This window comes from Calypte anna, chromosome 3 (assembly GCF_003957555.1).
Source record: "Calypte anna isolate BGI_N300 chromosome 3, bCalAnn1_v1.p, whole genome shotgun sequence".
Classification (NCBI taxonomy): domain Eukaryota; kingdom Metazoa; phylum Chordata; class Aves; order Apodiformes; family Trochilidae; genus Calypte; species Calypte anna.
In genome coordinates this window covers 81,392,164-81,409,591 of record NC_044246.1, presented here as the reverse complement: position 1 = coordinate 81,409,591, position 17,428 = coordinate 81,392,164, and positions in this window count along the sequence as shown.

Here is a 17,428-nt window from a genome sequence, read left to right as displayed (position 1 = left end):
GGCCTTCAGGAAACTATCTGTCAATAGCTTTCTTCTAGCACTTTCTTGATTTTCCTTACAGTTACTTTTCACTATCATTTTGTTCCTTTGCCTTCCTGATCTTTTATTTTACTATCACATTACTCATTTTCATCTTCAGCACTCTAGACCAATATCCACTGCTTGTGTCTGGAGTCAAGGAAGAGCTTGTGGTTTAATCGAGCTGGTTTCTTACCCTTGCTTCTTCTTCCCCTGTTTTGGGATAATTTACTCTTCTACCTGCAACATTCGTTTTTACTCTTCTACCTGCAATATTTGTTTCTCACAAAACAAAACAAAACAAAAAACAAAACAAGTCAGTTTTCCTTAACTCCTTTTTCCTGTAAACTGTCTCTACATAAAATCTCACCTCCTTGTTCGCTGAATTTATTGTAATCTGTGTCCTTGAAGCCCATTGCATTGATCTTGCTGCCCTCTCCTTCCTTTCCTATGGAACAAAACCACTCATTTTGTTAGCTTCACCTCAGTACTTGTATTTGCATTTTCAGCCATTTATTTCCAAATCTGTAGAAATCTTACCCTTGCTCTCTCTGCTGGATTTTTCTTTACCTGCCTGTCAATAAATTGTCATCAGCACATTCCTGGAGCTTGCTGGACACTCTGCCTGCATTTTGTTACACATGAAATGTGCCCACAGCGATTCTTTAAAACTGAGGCCAATGGACAGAGGGTACCTCACATCTTGACAGATGCCCTCTCTCACCCTCCAAAACTGGGATGCCATACCCTGCCATGGGAACTGGCTGCTGCTTTCTGCTAACTACAAGAAGTGTCTGGGATTTTTTTTGGCACAGTGATGGGCACCTGAGGACAAAAGCATGTCAGAGAATGTCCCAGCACTTCTACATAAATGGCAGCACATCAGTGCTCCCTCTGGATCTGTTCCATTTACTGTGGCAAATAGTCCTTTGTCTCTTGGTTTGTTGCTTTTTCAACAGGTTCCTGAAGAGTGAAAATCCATGGAGAGCACCACCTCCTTTGGGACCTCCCGGTATCTCACAATATAATGGATCTACCTGCAGTTGCTGGGCCAGATGTCCACAGCAGACAGTGATCTTGACAGTGGCTAAGCTCATTTGCCCTGTGATCACGCATTAAAAAATTTTTCCTACCCCTGTATGCTGGTGCTTAAAGCAAGTCCCATGTACCAGGTGTCAATGCTTCCCTTCTCCATTTTCTTCATGAGCAAACTGTACCCTTTTCTACTAATACATCTATTGTATGAGCTATCCCACCATAACCCTATTTTATGCCTATCAATTTTTATCGTTGTATAGACTTCCTCTTATTAACCTCAAGCTTTCTTGCATTAAACATCAAGACATTTCCTGGGCTGACACCTCCAGCACATTCACTCTTTCACCCCTCCTATGATCCTTCTGTGGATAAACCTGTGATCCTCTCTGACTATAAATAAATATTGGGAATTATTTCATTGATGTGTGCAAAAAAAAGAAAGAATTAAATCAGGTATCTTTTGCTTAGCTTCAGATGAAGAGAAAATGGCAGAAAGAGGACAATGACACCCATTGAACATAGCACTTAGCTTGTCTTCCCAGGTCCATGCTGGAAGCACGTGATATCCTGGCAGCACCACAGCAAATGGCCAAGAGGGAAATGACACGTTAAAATAAAAAGACAAACACATTTTTCATCCTGACAGACAGCTGGCTTACATCTGTATTTTCACAGGCATCAGCAGCGTTGACTGCTATTGTTAAGTGCACAGATCCTGCACTGGAGTTGTCAAGAGGGCCTGAATTCTCTGCAGCGGTGCTGCCCACGTCTAAGACATCCTGAAGTGATTAATGGGCGTTGGGGTCTTCCCTCTAGGATGCCTAGGAAACCAAAAAACCCAACACCGGCTGGGAAGCGAGACGCCGGTCGGGTGTCTCGCATGAGCACCGCACTCGGGGCAGGAAAGGCTCCCGCTTGCCAGGAGGGCAGTGGGAGGGAAAGGGCCGAACCGGCACCTGCGGCTCCCCCCGACTGCAGCGACTGCTCGGCCAGGGCTGGGAGAGACGTGAGGAAAGCGGGAACGGGAAGGGTGCGGGAGGAGAGCGGAAAGGGATGGGAGGGGACTAGAGAGGAGGGGAGCGGAAAGGGAACGGGACAAGAACGGGAGGGGAGGAGAGGGAAGGGGAGTGCGGCTGATGCGGGTGGAGGCTTTGCGTCCAGGAGAGGGCAGCATGGCCGGGGCCGGGGCGGCAGCTCGGTGGGGATGGTTCCAGCCCTGGCTCGGGGCTGAAGGTGGCACCGGGTGTTGAGCGGGCTGTGAGCTCCAGGAGAGAGCGGGTTAGATCCCGCAGGGAGCTCTCGTGTTCTTGCAGGGGTCGATAGGAAAGCTGGAGAAGGACTTTTTGCAAGGGCTTGTCGCGATAGGACGAGGGAGAAGGGTTTCAAACTGAAAGAGGGTAGAATCAGATGAGTTATTTGGAGGATATTTTTTAGTGTGAGGGTGGTGAGATGCTGAACAGGTTGCCCAGAGAGGTTGTGGCTGCTCCCTCCCTGGAAGTCTTCCAGGTGAGGTTGGATGGGGAGCAGCCTGGCCGAGCAGGAGGTGTCCCAGCCCGTGGTGTGGGCGTTGGGTATTATTATTTAAGATCCTTTCCAACCCAAACCATTCTCTGGTTCAAGTTTTTAGAAGTCCCTTGGACGTACTGAAGCAAAATTAAGACACAAGCACGTACCAGCACAAAGTGTAGAACAAGTTCTGGCTCTGTTTGCTGCTTGTTTCCTCAGCATTTGGGTTACTGTGTGCAGTGCAGAAAAGTCAGAAAAGGCCAAAGCTTGCCTTTCTGCCCTCACAGGAGAATAGTGCAAAAATTTTTGTCACCAGTGTGACTTTGGCTGGCAGCAGGGACAGTGGGCTCTGGGAGCAGAGGTACTGGCTTGGGCACAGCCACCTGCCCCAACTCCATCTGCTCTCAGCTGTACAGCCCTGTGTTGGACCACACACACAAACAACACTATAACAAATACAACAAACTATATAACATCACTTGGTGGCTCATGGAGAACATGTGCCACAGTTTGGTAGCCTCTGCCACCAGAGTCAGCAAGGGCTAAAGTGGAGGAAAGTGAAGTGTCAGCACTACTGGGCTTACCCACCAGTCCAGGTCACTGGTTCTGTAGTGTGACTTGCCAGCACTGCATCTCATGCTCAATGCTCTTCTCTAAAAGTGGGTGCCATTTCTCTGTCAGAAGGGCTGAGAGAGATTTGTTTGGCATTCAGAATATTATTTTTTATGGATTTTGACTGTGCTGCTGCTTTGATTTTATAATCCTTCTACAAGAGCTTAAAGCACAGGCAGGGGATATTTTCCAGTCATCCTCACTGAGAAAATACCACAACAAGCTATCCTATCAGTGCGGTAGCTGCACATGTGCCAAAAAAGCACATGCATGCTAAAAAGGTTGTGAAAGTTGTTAAAAAAAAAGGGAAATGAAGACTGAGAACAGCAAGTTCTGGGCTCCTGTTCATATGTAGTTGTCCCATATTAAGTGTGTCCTTGTTCTGGCTTTATGGTGCCTTGGCAGCAGCCAGTTATTTGCATTGTCAGAACTGTAGATTGTGGAGTTATGGAGAAGCCAGAGTTAGATGGAGCAAGCCAGAGTGACAGCCTGCTGCTGAAGGGAGAAAAGAAAATTGAAGGGAGGGAGGGGAGGATGGAGAGAGAAAGGAACAGATCGTCTCCTGTGTCCTCAGCATAAATCTATGGAGGCATCTCAGCAAGTCTCGGTTTGGCCCCCATTTTGCACAGCAGAGGGAAGAGAACCATACTTTGGTTTTAATCCTCATTCATGCTGCTTCCCCTGGATTTTCAGAACACTGTGAGCTGCATATGCTTAGGGGGTCTGTGGAAGAGTGAGCCCCAAAAGCTCTTCTTTCTTCCTGGCCTCCAAGGCAGGGTTGGGTAGCTCATGCTTTACTCCTCCCATACTGTGGGGTATAAAGAAGCCTTAACTGATGATTCATGTAAAATGGAGGACAGAGTGATGCACAGCTATGTGTCTTTTTTGTGCCCTAGCAGATCCCCCAGTGCTTTTCTGGGTGAAGGAATTTATTTGAGAGCCACATCTATCCCTTGCCATGGGCTGGCCAAGATGCTGTCTCCTGGGTGCCAGCACCAATCAAAGGGTGAAGCCCCCTTCTAATTCAGAAAAGATGAGAGGTGCCAGCCCACCCTTCTCCAGCAGTCCCCAGGCTGCCTTGGGCCCCTGAAAGGTGAAAGGTGGGGATATTCAGAGCATATCTTAAGACACTTCTGTTTTCTACTGCTTCTGGGAGGGTTCAGATGTACAAGAGGCTGAGGGTCTCTGGGGAGGGTGTGATATTTTTAGCTGTCACTTGGCTGATGTTTGCTGTCATGTAGAGAGAGTTTGTGTTATTCTTTTCTGCATGGGTTATATTCTTTTAGGAACAGCAAAAGCTCCAAGAGTCTGGGATAGGTGCTTTTCTTGCGTTCACACAGAATGCACTTTAACAGTAATAATAACAACACGAGTAGTAATTAATAACTTCGCAGAAATACCAAAGGTTGCATCAGAACTCCCCGTCTTCTAAAAGCAGTGTAGCTTCTCCATTTTAACAATATATCATCTTGGGTCAGCCTTTCTGAAAAGGAAGACTCAGAATTATGCAACTGGCATTACAGACCCGCAGTTTGCCTATTCTGAACTCGTGTAGCAATCGAAAACAGTAGTTTTTGGCCCAAATTCAGGCACATCACTTAGGCATATGCTTAACTTTAAGCATGAGAACAGTCATATTGAAATCAGAGGGACTGTCCACATGTTTACAGTTAAGTCTCAATCCAAATGCTTTGCTGAATTTAGGCCTACTGGGAACTGAGAATGCTAACTCAGTTTTCAGAGCCTGACCCTGTAAAATATTAAATGCAGCTGAGCCCTCTAATTCCCACTGAAGTTAATGGAATTGAGGGTACTTGGCATTCCTTGGGTGTGTGCGGCCCTGCACAGAATCAACCCCCGACTGCAGCCGCCGAAAACGTGATCCTGAGCTTCCTGAGATCAGGAAATGATGCTCCTTGAGTGCAGGTCTGGTACAACCTGCCAAACACAGAACCCCCACATCCTAAACAGACTGGTTCACCAGGAGCTTTCAGAGGCCCCAAGGCTACGTATGTAACAAAAATACAACGTGTGACAGAAGAGGTGGAGGTGATCGTGGGGCATCTCAGTGTTGTCTTTGTATTTTTTTTTCTGCACTCTTTAATTGCATTCTGAATGTGATGCTTTGGAATAAATAAGGAGCATTGCCTCCTGACTTTCCTTGGTATTTGTTACTTTGCCAATTTCTTGTAGCCATTGAAGCAGAGTTTTGATAGGAGATTTGGAAAAGGAGAGCAGGCCTGGCTGAATGGTCTGTATTTTGGAGATTTTGTTTATATTTTTGTTGGCTTGAACTTCATATTTTAATTGTATTTCTTACTGGATATAGCAATTCTGATGAAGAAACGCTCCAAAAGTTTACAAACCACAAACTCGACCACATACTTGAAACTTTTAAAGCAGTCTGCAGAACAAGCTATTTTTTGCTATCAAAAATGTTGTTGAAATATTGTTGTAAATATTGGTAAATTGTACAAAAGCGAGTAAAACTGTAGTCATGTTTTATTACTTATTTTTCTTCAGCTGTTTCAAGGAACTGGCTGAAATGGTTGACAACCCTTTTGAAACCAATAGCATAAAAAAAAAAATATTGCCACTAAATAACATACATGTTGTTCAGCCAAGCTTGGAAGTTTGAATGGTTTTGGGCTGAGGGATCATGAGGAGGTTGGCTGGGGTGAGGAAGCTTGCAGTGGGTGATACCAGGGAAAAAAGTGACACTATGAGGGTTTGATGGAGAAAAGGGTTTGATGGTAAAAATTAAATATGAAGAATTCAAAGAGACAGCAAGCTGCTCAGATTAGCCAGTAGCAAAAACAGTGCATGTGACAGCTGAACTGGAGGCTATGGGACAGCTTTATCGGGGTGGTTTTGCAGTTGAGAACAAAGCTGCCTAGCAATGGACATAGTCTGTAGCAAAAAAGAAAAGTCTTCATTTTGGGTCAGTTTGATCCAAGTTGATTTTTTTTTGGGGTTTTTTTTTTTCATTAAAATGATGTAAAACAATTACTTTCAAAAAAGTTCAGAACAAAGAATACCATGTTCTTCAGAGGAAAGGAATGGGGATGTGGAGACCCATATCCCCCATTCTGTAATCTGTAATTAGCATCATTCTTGTGTCTCATGGGAGCTGTAGGAAGTCCACAAAACTCACCTTTTTGTTCCTTTCTGGGTAATGTCTCACTATACTGTATCATTCAGTGCAAACTATATCATCTTCCCACTGTACCACGCAGTACAAGCAGTAAATACCAGGTTAGACTCAGATTTTGACTCCGAGTTTGTAGAATCTGCAAAGGAAGGGCAATGCAGTCTAATGTTGATTTTACTCTAAATAAAGCATGTCAAGTAAATCAAACAAAATTCAGCATTTAGAGTTCAGCGAGAAGAAATGGTGAAAAGTTTTGCCTAAGTATGCAGAAGTATTTCTGAGGAGGTACTTTTAAAATTTGAGCCGTTTATCTTATTTTGGATGAATATGATTGTTGGAATTTGCAGCTGGATATTCTGCCTTTCAGTCAAGTCTAAGCTAAACTGATGGGAAAAGAAATGGCAGATCCTGATAATGAAAATATGCGGTGATGAAAACTGAATGAAAATTTTAGTAGACTACATGGGAAGTCTGAATGATTTAAAAATTATAGAGGAAAATGCATCCCAACTTAGGTAATATTTTTGTGTTCTAGCCAAGAGAAAGAAGGGGAATGGCCAGAAACATTCACCACTCTTGAAACTACATGGCAAAATGATGATGTTGATAGCACTAGAGAGTGAGAGCTGTCCTGGAGAAAAACTGGTGCATGTTTCATTCAGGCTGACACTGGAGTCTGGAGGAGGCTCAGAGCTGCAGCCTGGGATGTGTGATGGTGTAAAGGGAAGCTGGACTGAAAAAGGCATCTGAAGAAATCAGATCTGAAGTCATGGGAGCAGGATGAATGCCCCAGAGATGTGGAAGAAAAGGAGAAATCTGACACCATGACCCTCTTCTCCTTTCCCATAGATCCGTCTTTAGTACACACAGGCTTGGCCTTCCTCCCAAGATTTCAGCAGAGTACAGAGTGTTGTGGCACACGGGTCCTGTGGCCCTTCGGAGAGGTTTGCACCTCTTACTGCTGTAAATGGCCACAAATACCTCAAAATCAGTTCAAAGATTCCCCCTGAAGGCGGAGAAGCACCCAGCCTGATTTGAGGGTACATAACAGATTTGCTACTTTTAATGAAAAGAGCAAATGTCTGCTCCTATTTACACACTGATGCAGCAGCCTGAGGGTGCACACTGGTGTTGCTTGAGTGGGACCTCTTTCCCCAAGCTTTTCCATTCCCACTCTAATGGTCCCTGGGAATGCTCTGTCACTCCTGGACCCCACAGATGATCGAAACGCCACGAGATGAGGAAGGATGTTTGCACTTGCCTGTGCACTGTTGCCCTCTGCTTCTTCAAACTGCAGGGGCCACCTTACAATAATACTTATATAGGGCTATATATTTTCCTAGCATTGTACAAATATTAACTAATTAATACCCAGGACCCCTGTCGCCTATTCTGCTAGACTCTATCAGCCCCAGGCAAGTCATTTAACCTCTGTCTTAGCTTTCCCATCTGTTACACATTGTTTTTAATTGTCCTCTGAGAAGCCAAGCAAGTGGAACGAGATCTTGGACTTGTAAAAATAACTTGCACAGAATGTTTGTGGAATGGTCTGGCTAAGCTCCTTGTGGATCCCTTGTCAGTCCAGGTTATATTTTAGTATCGTCACTGGCTAGGCTGAGCACTTGGCAGGCCAAGTTCCTATGTGACTTCTGAGGGGGGAAAATGAAGTTTTTGTAGAATCACTGAATGAATGGTTTGGGTTGGAAGGGATCTTAAGGATCATCTAATTCCAACCCCTGTGCGTGGGCAGGGACACATCCCACCAGACCAGGTTGCTCAAAGCCCCATCCAACCTGGCCTTGAGAACTTCAAGGGAGGGAGCAGGCACAACTTCCCTGGGCAACCTGTTCCAGTGTCTCAGCACCCTTATAGTAAAGAATTCCTTCCTAATAACTAATATAATTCTACCCTCTTTCAGTTTGAAACCATTCCCCCTCATCCTATCACTAAATACCCTAGTAAGAAGTCCCTTCCCAGCTTTCCTGTAGACCCCTTCGGATACTGGAAGGCTGCTCTAAGGTCTCCCCAGAGCCATCTCCTCTAGGTTGGACAACCCCAACTCTCAGCCTGGCTTCATAGGAGAGGTGCTCCAGTCCTCATCATCGTTGTGGTCCTTCTCTGCTCTTGATCCAGCAGGTTCATGTCCTTCTTACAATGAGTCCCCAGAGTTACTTTGAACAACTTCTCTTGTAATCTTTGAAGAAGAGGGGGTAGAAGAGACATCATATTATTAAGAGCAGCTTGTGTGTCAAGTGGGAGATTACTTAGCTGGTGTGTTAGTCTACAAAGTGGATCCAGAGTCTTGCATGAGTCATGGAGTGTTTTTCTCCAGGAACCCTCTCTTCTGTGAAGGGAAGTGAGAAATATAGTGGGGGCTTGGAGAGGATCCTGCTGGAGAACTGGCCTCAGAGCAACCCAGAGTGCTTGTACCCTAACTTCTGCACTTAGCTTTGTCCCTGACCTGGCTCCTGCTTGGACTCTCAGCCTTCCCTGTGCACTTAGGAGAAGTCAAGCTGGTGGGATGTGGATGGGTGGTGGAGTGCTCGGCCCTACATGAGTACAATCCCCTCCCTAGAGCAGAGCTATGAAGAGATCCAGTGGGCACACTGAGGCAAGATCTGAGTGTCAGCTTGGGTCTTTGTAACTGCTAGTAGGTGAATGGGGCTATGAGAGCAGCATTGGACTTTGTCCCCCTGACTCAGAGATGGAATTCTCTGGAGCAGACATTGTGACAAAGTTGCAGTGTTTTATGCTGCTATGGTGCTGCTATGTTTATGGGCACAGGCTGCTGCAAGGAGAGGTTTAAGAAGGAAATCCGGGTACCAGTGGTGAAACTGCTGATGGAGACCTGTCATCACTTTTCCCAGAGCATCCCTGCCCTGTGGGAGAGCAGTGTGATCCCAAAGGCTCTTCTGATAGGGCTGATGGACCCTACAAGTATCTGACATAAACTCTTCCCTTGCTTTCTCTCTCCATGCAAGACTCAGTGGATGGAAGCCCCTTGGATGATGTGTTGCTACAGCAGCTCTCTTCTGCTTGGGAGTTTTCCTCCAGAGGGGATCCTCACCTGCCTGGACCTCAAGGTTGCTTTGCACCACTGCTTGGCTTTGCCCATGTTTCACAGACTTGGTGGTCTAACCCATGTTAGAGGACATGCATTTCTGCTCAAGGCAGAAATATTACAAAATGCTCCTAGTGGGTGCTTTTCTTCACTTGATTTTCTGCTTAAATGTATCTTGCTTTTCACATACTCTTTAAAAATTAAGAAACCTCAGTCCTTTCTTTAGGCAGCATTACTTTGCCAAAAGTTCAAGTTTCCAATGTTTTTTTTTAAATGTAGGAGGGTAAAACTTTGCACTAAAATCCATCCTGACTGAGTGAAATCCCTTTCACTGATTTAAATGGCTTTAAGATGGTTTCACAACCTGCACTTTCAAATGGAGGGATGAACATGGAAAATCTTGACCCAGCAAAGCACTTCAGTACGTGTTCAACTTCATACACTATGGGTTGCAGGCTGGATTCAGGACATTGTAGGAGAAGGCTTATACACAGTTTCAAGTCTGGTTTTACTTTTTAATGAAAATGGAAAGCTCCTTTTAATGTGGAGGCTCTGAAATGGGTCATTGCAAGTGCATGTGTAGCATTGCAGGCTGTTCCTGAGCATAATCAATAAGCACGTGAGAAAAGTTCTGAAAATGTAGCTTTCACAATGTGATGAATTCTTGAAAGTATGGGAAATCTTCTTTTAAATAAAGGCTAAGTTAGCCTGTGTTTACAGCTGTTAATATAAACAAGGAAACGTAGCTACAGAGCTCACAGCATGACTGCAACATCATGTTTTTGTTACACTGACTGAAAACTATGCATAGTAATCAGCAGATTATTTGGTATTTAAATTCAAATATGGATCCAGTTATAAATCTCTGAAGATGGATATTAAATTAAGGCTCCCTAACTCTGTCATCTTTTTGCAAATACCTAATAGTTAAGTGTTGCTAATTTCTGTTTACTACAAATCTGGAGTTAAAATGGTTGAAATTAAGCAGCTAGATACTGTAATCGAAAGTAATCTGAAAGTTAGCTCAGCTCAGCAGGTGTGCTAAGCATGGAAAAGGGGGGCTGAGTAGGAAGGGATGGGTTAGACACACACATTATTCCAGCAGCTTTTCTTGGTGTGTGCAGCTTCCAGGGTGCCTACTGCTCTGTTCTGGGTGGACACAAGTATTGAGCCATGGCATCCCTATTGGTCTGAGACGTATTTGTCTGAAAGAGTTATGTTCTCTTTAGGCAGTGAAATAGGCTTTAGGCTTTCAAAATTTCTGGCTTTTGAAATGCTTGTATGCAAATATGGTTTGGAAAACAAAAATTGCTAGTACTCCCCCATTCCTTCCTCCCCAAACAGTGGGATAGTATGGGAAGAAACAGGAAGGTAATGAGGATATTTCAAAATTAGTTCTAGCACTCCCATGACCCAGTTTTGATCTTGTGTGGTTTAAAGGAGCCTTTGTTTGAATATAAAGCTTTGGCAGGAGAATAAGAATGAGCTATGGTGTTGAAATAACACGAGGAAGCTGGAAAAACTGCCTCCAAACAGCCCTGGAGAACACATGCTGTATAATTATATGTCCTTAGCTGGTGTATCCCCATTTGGTTTTGTTCTCTCTGCTTTCCAATGGGAAACACGTGGTTTGTAAATAACACGTTGTCAATCTGACAGCCAAAGGCCACAGGTACTCACTGCCCTTCTGTGTGGGGTCCTGATCCCATGGTGTTGGATGCACGTACCTTACTTCACCTTTGTGAGAAACTCCTGAGTTTATACCAATTTGCTCAGGCTTTCCAGCCCCCAAGCCTTTTTTCATGTCTCAGGAGTTTGCAGGTGTAATTTTTTTAGAGTTCATCATCAAAACCTGTGTTTTGCATCACAAAAAATATGGCCAAAAATATGTATTGGCCTGGTTGTGTGAAGGTGGGGAGCTGAAGAGCAGCACCTTGTCCCCACTCATCAGACCTTAGTCCATCATCAAAACAGGAGCTGCACTCCTCTTCCTGCTGATTTCTACATGGGGACCTTCTGAGAAGAAGCTCTGTATTTCCAGTCATGTTTCTGGGGGGAAGTGCCGATCAACTGTAAGGCAGGAGGGCTCTGCAGAGGGACCTGGACAGACTGGAGAGTTGGGCTGATTCCAATGGGATGAGGTTTAACACGGCCAAGTGCCGGGTCCTGCACTTTGGCCACAACAACCCCATGGGGAGCTCCAGGCTGGGGACAAAGTGGCTGAGAGCAGCCAGGCAGAAAGGGACCTGGGAGTCTGGATTGACAGGAAGCTGAACATGAGCCAGCAGTGTGCCCAGGTGGCCAAGAAAGCCAATGGCATCCTGGCCTATATCGGGAACAGCGTGGCCAACAGGTCCAAGGAAGTGATTCTGCCCCTGTACTCAGCCCTGGTGAGGCCACACCTCGAGTCCTGTGTCCAGTTCTGGGCCCCCCAGTTCAGGAAGGATATCGAGGTCCTGGAGCAGGTCCAAAGGAGGGCAACCAGGCTGGTGAGGGGACTCGAGCACAGACCCTATGAGGAGAGGCTGAGAGAGCTGGGGCTGTTCAGCCTGGAGAAGAGGAGGCTCAGGGGAGACCTCATCACTCTCTACAACTCCCTGAAAGGAGGGTGTAACCGGGTGGACGTTGGTCTCTTTTGCCAGACGACTTTCAACAAGACAAGAGGGCATGGTCTTAAGTTGTGCCAGGGGAAATTTAGGTTAAATATTAGAAAGAATTTCTTTACGGAGAGGGTGATCAGGCATTGGAATGGGCTGCCCAGGGAAGTAGTGGATTCTCCATCCCTAGAGATATTTAAAAAGAGACTGGATGTGGCACTCAGTGCCATGGTCTAGCAACCGCAATGGTGGTCAAAGGGTTGGACTCGATGATCTCTGAGGTCCCTTCCAACCCAGCCAATTCTATGATTCTATGATTCTATGATTCACTTTAGGAGCAATTGAGCATACTTTAGGGGAAGACCTGGCTCTAGCATGGTGCCCAAAACTCTGGGCTCTGTGTGAATTTAAGTGGAGAAAGGTTGGGTTTGGGTTTTTTTAATAGCTTACCAAACCTTATCCTCTCCTAACACTGGAACATTTCTCAGAGCTGTTTCTTCTTGGCTGATGGTAGGTACCCAAGAGTTTTGAAAAGATGTTAACACAGTGTGCTCAGCATGTACTTAGTTTGCAGCAGTTTGCCAGCCAGAAGGCTAGCTCTCCCTGACAAAGATTTTAATATTTCTATTGTTTTCCAGGTTTTTTTCAACAGATCAGAAAAGGATCCTTTCAGTGTCCAATCTGGCAACTGAGATGGGGGGTAGGGAGGTATGATTTTTGGCTTTGCTTTGTGGCTTTGGCTTCAAGACACAGTTTGATTTGACTCTTCCCATTATGCCAAGTCTCTCTCTTTTTCAAATGCAAGAATTAAATTTTCTAAAATTCTTTCATTCTACAAATATCCATGTTTGGACTTTCTTAGCCAGATTATTTTAATCTAAGTTTAAACCTAAGGTTATTTTTTTTAATCTTGGATGCAGGGACTAGGAAGGATATTTTCCCTTCTGCTTAGGTAGCTTTTTGATGCTGCAGAACCAACAGGTGGTAAAGGCTGGAAACCTGGGGCTCATTCCAGTGCAGAAGCAAGGAGGGCATCAGTCCCCAGAAGAAAAAAGGGTGAAATCTTGCACTCTTGTTTTGAATCATCTGTGATGTGTTTCTGGTTCACTCCATTGCCTTCTGTGCAGTCATTTCTCTTGAAGAAAGGTCTTAATCAGGATGAGCTGGGGCAGCCTTATCTGGTCTTCAGAAAAATAGGGAGACTCCACTCATTACCTGGGTTGTAAGAACTGTGTCTCAGGAAGGACAAGTGCAATGAATTTAGCTAAGAGAAAACGGGGTCAGCCACAATAGTGCCAGACCTGTTCATGGTCGCCCTCTTAAAACACCATCAGCTGCAGCCAAGCATGATTCCACCACCGTTTTTGAGGTGGCCCTGGTGATTTTTTTACAAGGCCAGTGATAGGATTACTTGGCATACAGCCTGGACTCTGCTGCTTCTTTCGTGGAAGAGGGACTGTTGGGTTTTTCCTGCTGTCTCCTGCTGCAGAAGTTGAACTCAGTTGCTACGCCACGTAGAAAGCGAGCTGGGAACAGAGAATTTTTGTCTTTTCTGTTAAAATATGCTGAGGCCCCAAGCTACTGCTGAGCTCTCATGTGCATTCCCCACAGCCAGGGCTCTGCACACATGAAGCACTTCACCACTGCAGTCCCTCCCAGGGAGGGAAGGATGGAATTTTTTCTCCAAACTGGAATGAGAAGAGCAGCACAGAGACACTGGCAGTGTGACCAAAACCCCGTGAAGAGTCTGTGTTGGATTACAGCTTTGAGGGACCCATCCTTCGATGAGTGACACAGGACGTGTGCCACCTGCCCTTGTTCCTCCTAATTCTTGGTTAGGATGGAGCCTGTGGCAGCCTGAACGTGGCTGGCTGCTTTCTTATGTGGCTTCTCCTCGAGCTGCAGCTTTTGCAGGACCTTTCAAATTAGGGATGGTTATGGTTTTTGCAGGTTTTACTGGCTAGTCCTGGTAAATCTTAGAGGTCTGTTGTTAATCTGTCATCTTGAGCTGGTGACTGACTTTCAATCAGAGGGAGCATTTTATATTCTTTTGTTGATTTGCTCAGAGCAATAAAGTCAGAAAGCTTTTTCTTTAAAAAAAAAAAAAAAGAAAAAAGGGAAGGCAAGTTTCTCCTGTATCTCTGTAGATTCTGCAAATCCTTCTACAGCTTTAAAGTGTTGATCCTGTCTCCTCTGTTGATAACAACATGAGTGTGCTCATGCCACACGCCCCTAGCAAAGCACCTCAGCAATTCCTTTCTGTTTATTTGACTTGCTTTATAAAGTAACGTGTCAATTTGAAAATCATTAGGTATTCCTAGCAGCAGTCAAAGACCACATTCAGAGTGGATTACATGCATGTTTCTTAAAAGTGTTAATGTGCTAATCTGCTGGTTACTTGATCCAGGCAAAATGCCATGATATTCCACATGAGCAAAATACCACGGTTCTTGGAGATTTCATATAAATATTACCCACTGTGTTTCCACATTGGAAGTGTTGTACTTGTCTATTAAAATCAACAAGCTGGATCTAGTATCTGGAAATAAGTGATATTACTATTTTATTTATGAACTTCAGATTCAGAATATTTTTACCAAAAATACCTTACAAATAAGGAACAGAACATGGATCTTACTGCTATTTCATGTAGTCCTCGTAAATATTCCAGCCATGCCTTGCAGCAATAAAAGTGCATTGTATACACTCTGCATTACCATTGTGACCAGTAACGTTTGACTCACTGTACTGTATTTAGTTCAAAACCAAAAGAGTCAGGGCAACACCAGGGCTGGTGTAACAGTATGCTGCAAGTAAGGACCTCAGCTTGCAATGAATAAAGCCTCACACTAAGCAAGAGCTTGTTCATTATGAAGCTGTTTGGATTATAGAGTACGCCTGACTTGGTGAAAGAGTAAAAGTTTCCTATTTGTTCCCAGGAACGGGGGTGTGATGAAGCCACACAAACAGTGGTTGGTCTGTGATTTTGCAGTTCACGGTGTGGTCCCTGCTGTTTCTTGCAAAGCAAATGCATGATCTTTTTGTACATTTGGTACAGTGGGACCCCATACATGTCCAGAATTGTCTCCAGTGGGAACTATAGGTTCACTTTCATTTTTTTCTTTTATGCTTAATACGAATTATTCCTCACAGAACTCATCCCAACAAGAAGCCAAGTCCAGTTGTGACTTGGAGTTGGCTCTGTGTAACTCCTCAGCTTTTCAAAGGGGGCATGAAGACTGCCATAGCTTGCTGCTAGGCAGCCTCTGACTGGAAGAAACCTTCCCTTTTATGAACGTGGTGCCAACAGGGATAATTTTTTCTTTTCTTCTGTTTACTAATCATACAGTCTAGGTCAAGCTAAAAAAGGCCCATAATTTTTCCAGCTCCCCATCAGATGCTTTTCTTGTGAGACTGGGCTTATTTTTTTCAGCAAAACTGTAATAAGACTGAATGCAGGTGGAGGCACACAGATACCTCTTAGCCTTTTATTCAGGGCTGTGTGTTTTATGATGCTTAGTTCTCAGAGAAGGACTGTATGTGTGGTTACAGGTCTCTTGATAAACTGTTAGGCTAGCAAAAACTGCAAGCCATCTTTTCCCTCTTTTCACCTTTTTTTTTTTGAGTTTTGCTCTTTCCTTTCAGTAAAATGCCAAGGGAAAATAATTCTAATTGGTTAGAAATTCAGTCAAATATTTATTTGAGATCAGTTCCAATTTACTCTTCTTCTCCCCTTCCTTGGCCCCAGTTAGGTCATTGAACTAACTGGAAAACCTCACATTTTGTCAGTGCTACTTTGCTGGCTACTATTAAACATATACCCATCACTTGAGGCTTAAGTAGAAGTTGACTTATATGCATTCTTTGGGTATAGATTTCACTCTGTCTGGCTGCCAGAAACTTGCATTCATCTTATCAAGAGTATCACATGAGCCATAAGGAGAGAATAGGCCATATATCTTTGTGTTCAGTAATAGAGGCTTGGGCCTGCCCACCTGCCATCTCTAAACCCTTGGTGCCACCTCTGTTACAGTTCAATTTTTACAAGTGTCTTTTATTCAGAACTTATTCAGAGTGGACACGGGATAAGAGTTAGGCCAGAGAACCACCTCCAGTTTGGAGACAGATGTGCAGCTAATGATGTCACAGCTGATAAGAGATCAGACTTAGGGGACTGATAATGGTGTACAGAGCCCTTTCTTTTGGATCACGTTTTGCTCAAGATGCCAGTACTTAAGAGTGGAAAACTGCTATCTGAGATCCATTTGTGACATCTGATAAATGAGTGATGCAATCTTATCTCCTTTCTGAACAGGGAAAGGTTCTGAAGTACTTTGAACAACTTTGCTAGCCCTGCTGGTAGCCTCAACTGCTATGGTGAAAAGACTCAGCCATGTGCTCCCATTTTAGCCTCTCTCTTTTGGTACCTAATTAATGAGCCTTACAGAACACTTGCCTGCTCTGTGAAAGCTCTGTCAGAGGGCAATTCTGCCCATGAAAGGCTGAAGGGGTGTGCTGGAACCGAATGAATATTTTTGTGTCTGCACTCTTTGCTGAGGGATCTCATGCAAGTGTCTCAAATTAGGTGAGGGCAGTCCAGGCTTTGGTCTCTATAGTTTCAAAGTCAAGAGTATTTAATGAGCATTGAATTTATGACAAGATATTGGGAAATACATACAGCTAGGATGCGAGTTAGCAACAGAAGAGGATTTTAAACACTGAGCAGGTTGCCCAGGATTCTTCCTCCCTGCAGGAGTTCAAGGTCAGTTTGGATGGGGCTTTGAGCAACCTAACTAGTGGGAGGTGTCCCTGCACATACTGAGGGTTGGAACTGGATGATCTTTAGGGTCCCTTCCAGCCATGATTCTATGATTCTGTGTTTATAACCCATTCTAGTACCTCAGAAAACTTTTTTTTTTTTTTTAATGGAGGTTCCTCTGCTCCAAGAAGAGCAATGCGTCTTTTCTTGATATCCTCCCTTTGTTCCATTGTCTGTGAATACAGCTGTTCTTTGGACACAAAATGAAAAAGCTCTCCAAGGTCTGACTTAGATAGCGTTAGAATTTCAGCTCTCTTGAGGAACAAAAATTAAATAGCCACACAGAGACTGAAGTGGTAACATGGCAACTCAGCCAGAGCTTGTCAGTATGTAACTGAGGTTGAGTTGTTCCTCCCTGCCTCACTGCCAATAATTTTTGAGCCTAAAGATATTCTGCTATAATTCATTTCCTGTGCCTAGGAAATTCTGTCCAGGATGCCAGAATATCTAAATCTGATAATTACTACCACTGTCCCACTTGGCACAATTCACCCTTATCTGTTTAAGCTCCCAATTGAATCTTGCAGTGGAGAAGTGATGCTAACGTTGGTTTAGGGCATCACTAAAGTCAGGCAGGAGACAACTTTGCAAGTTCTCTTGCAGTGGTGATACTGATGTCAAGGCAA